Raw genomic sequence first — 3,716 nt, forward strand, 5'->3', positions numbered from 1 at the left:
GAAATTTTAAAATTGACACCTCCTACTCACCTCACAATAACGGGATTACTACATCGCTATTGATTCGTACACGTGTATAATTATTCCTATTTGCTAGTCACATACTTTGTTCGGCACGCTTCCACAGAAAACTTTCCTAGCAACAATTTAAACCCAATAGACTTAGTGCATCAATTCCACTTCTCTCTCTCATTCTATCATAAATCCACATTATTTCTCCTCATTTTTTCCAAATATTTTACCATTCAACTTAACACTCTCAACCAAATTATGCATATAAATTCCTTCGACAACAATAATTCTTCACAACGAATCATTTAAAATTTCTTAACTTCATTTGAGCACTATTCGTAAATTTCATATTTTCTTCCTTACTTTAGTCCTATGACACCTTCTATTAAAATTTTTAAATATTGTATTAAAGTAATTTAAATTTAATTCATATCACTAATAACCAAAATTTAATTAAATAAGTGGCTAGCTTAGAATAATCCAACTTCATAATAGGCTAAATGAAAGCAAAGAAAATTTTTCTTTACCTATTTGGACTAGGTTAGTCCAAGTCCAATTTTTTCACCTTTATTCTCTCTTGGGCTTTCCTCCTTTATGGCTATTGGGCCCTTTTTATGGGCTCTCCCCAATTTCTTCCTATTGGGCCATGCCCATTCTTTTCTTATTGGGCCATGCCCACTCTTTTTCTTTCTTTTTCTTTTTCTTTTCTTTTCTTTCTTCTTCCTCTTCTCCTCCCGTCGGCCTTCCTTCTCTCCCTTCTCCTCCCGTCCGCCTTTTTTCTCTCCTTTCCTTTTCCTTTCTTCTTTCTCTTCTCCCGTCGGCCTTCCTTCTCTCCTTTCTCCTCCCGTCGGCCTTTTTTCTCTCCTTTCCTTTTCCTTTCTTCTTTCTCTTCTCCCATCGACCTTCCTTCTATCTCATTTCCTTTCCTTTCCTTTCTTTTTTCCCTTCTCCTCCAATCAGCCTTCCTTCTCTCTCCTTTCCTTTCCTTTCTTCTTTCTCTCCTCCCGTCAGCCTTTGGTTGAATTTTTCTACTCTCTCTCTCCCTCACAGCCAACTTCTTTCTCTTCTCTCTCTCTCACCGCCCGTCACCTTTCTTTTCTTCTCTTTCTTTTTTTTTTCTTTTTTCTTCTCTCTTCTTCTTCTTTCTTTTCTTCTTCTTTCTCTGGTCGACACTTTTCAGATTTTTCCTTCCTTTTTCTCTCTCCTCATCATCTCCTTTATTTCTCTCTACTTTCTTTCTTTTTCTCATTCTTTACTGGCCCCACCATCATCATTTCTTTTCTTTTTTTTTCTTTTTATATTATTATATATATATATACATTTTTATATTTATTTATTATTATTATTATTTATTTTATTAATTATTTCTTTTACTTCCTCAAAACAATAAAATTTACATACTAATTTTCAACTTCCTTCTATTTGCTACACAATCTTCAAGTTTCTTATTTTTTAAAATTGGTTCTTCTGACACGTGTAAAAATTATAATTTCCTTCTATCTTCCTTCTCTTACATGTGTACAACCAAAACATCAAAGTTATTTTTCAATGTGGTATCACCGTAATGTTTAAATATTGACTTACCCTCGTTAACTCTATTTAATAAAATCACGCAATTTCACTTACGTCATTTATCTCCAAAATTCATTCGTACTTCTTCTCCCCCACTTAAATTAGTTATATAATCCTTCTTCAGACTGATTCCCATAATTAATAAAATATTAATATTTTAATATTATTTTATTCATAAAATAATATTTTATTCTAAAATATTCTTCTCACCTGTAACTGCTCTTTGACACTTAGATTTATATCAAGTGACCTTTCGTACTATCGATAAGGTCTTATTGACTGCTGAACGAGGTCACGGGGTGTTACAATCACTCCGCTTACAGTTGAGAGTCTTTGTCTGTGTACATGTATAAGTAATGTAATCCACTAAGATTCATGTTATATGTCAAATATGTATATTTTGGATTAATGATGCCACTATAAGCTAGCAAATGGGTGACATTATTTTGACATAACACAATTGTGAGTATTAGGTCACTATAAAATGTTACTGAAATATTTTTAGTTGAGAATTACAATATGTGATTTTAGAAATCGTAGTTGGGATTAATGATCAGGATTGCATAAATAGGTTTTCTTGGGCTTAGTGGGCTATGCCCATTGGGCCCATGCGTCGATCATAGCCCGAAATTTGGGTTGTGACACCCACGTATACTTGAAATCTTTCATGGTCTAGGACGTATGATAAGGTGTTACAAAGGATACTTTATAAATGGTTTCAAGTTTCACACCCTAGATTACAAACAAAATCGTAAGATAATGAATAGTGGGGTATGCATAAAAGGGAGTTTTTACAATGATTATGAGCGTGAATTTTATGGTATTTTAGTGAATATAATCAAGTTGGAGTATTTTGGTATCGAAAATAGAGTTGTGCTATTTAAGTGTCATTGGTTTGACACTAAAAAAGGTATTAAGGTAGATTATTTGCATGGTCTTGTTGAAATTAAACACAACTCAATATTTGCCAGTAATGAACCATTTGTTTTAGCTGCATAAGCGCACCAAGTTTATTATAGTAGTTATCCATCAACCAAAAAAGATCGACGTGATTAGTGGGCAGTATTTAAAACAAAAGCTAGGAGTATATTTCACATTCCTAGTAATGGAGATAGAGAAAATGAAATTGATTTGAATGAAGAAGTATACCAAGAAGATGTGTCTATTTCCATTAGTGGTACTTTATCGAAAGAACTTGATAACTTTATAGTTTTAGCAAGTGGTGATTATGAAGAGGTTAATCTCATGATTGAGTATGAAGAAGATGACATGCAGAGAGATGAAGATGAAAAAGATGACATGGAAGGAGATGAAAATTAAGGTGAAGATGACATGGAAGGAGATGGAAATGAAGATGAAGACTGTCAAGCCCTACTCTATTATATACTTGTCATGTCATTCATATACTTGATAGAATGTATGCATAAGTGAATGTATCGAAAAATCGTTAAAAGTCGATATTGTATCTAGTTGTACAATTAAGTTGATTAAAGCCTCGAACAAGGCCAAATAAAGATTTTACGATGTATTTGAGAGTTATTGAATCTTAGAATGTCTTAATATGGTGATTTGGAGTTCGAGAATTGATTTGGAGTCTAATAAGGAATTTTCATAACGTAGGGGCAAAATGGTCATTTTGCCACCCAAGGGCAAAATTGGAATGTTGGATGATATTTTGACTAATTTTGATTAATTAGAGCATTATTTGAATTTGAGAAGTGAAAATTTTCAATTTCGACATTTTTCCAAACATAGGGGCAAAACGGTCATTTTACGTGTCCACAAGGACGTAATTGGAATTTTTGGAATTTTACACCACCATGACACTTGTCAAACCCATGAATTTCACCCATTATTTTTTGAAGTGAGAGATTATATGTGGTGGGAATGAAATGCTTAATTGTTAAGTTTTAAGCATGGACCAATTACATGGTGACACATGGCAAATTTTAATCCTTTTATAATTCCCTTTAAAAAATCAGCACACACTCCTCCCAAATCACTCTTATGGCCGGCGAAGCAAGGGAACAAAGAGAAAAAGAGAAGAACAAACCCTAGGAAGGAAAAATTCAAGAGAAATTGTTGGATTTCAAGGAATCAAGCAAGTAAAGGTAAGATTTTTTAATTTTAGC

This window comes from Theobroma cacao, chromosome 5 (genome assembly GCF_000208745.1).
Source record: "Theobroma cacao cultivar B97-61/B2 chromosome 5, Criollo_cocoa_genome_V2, whole genome shotgun sequence".
NCBI classification, from domain to species: Eukaryota; Viridiplantae; Streptophyta; class Magnoliopsida; order Malvales; family Malvaceae; genus Theobroma; species Theobroma cacao.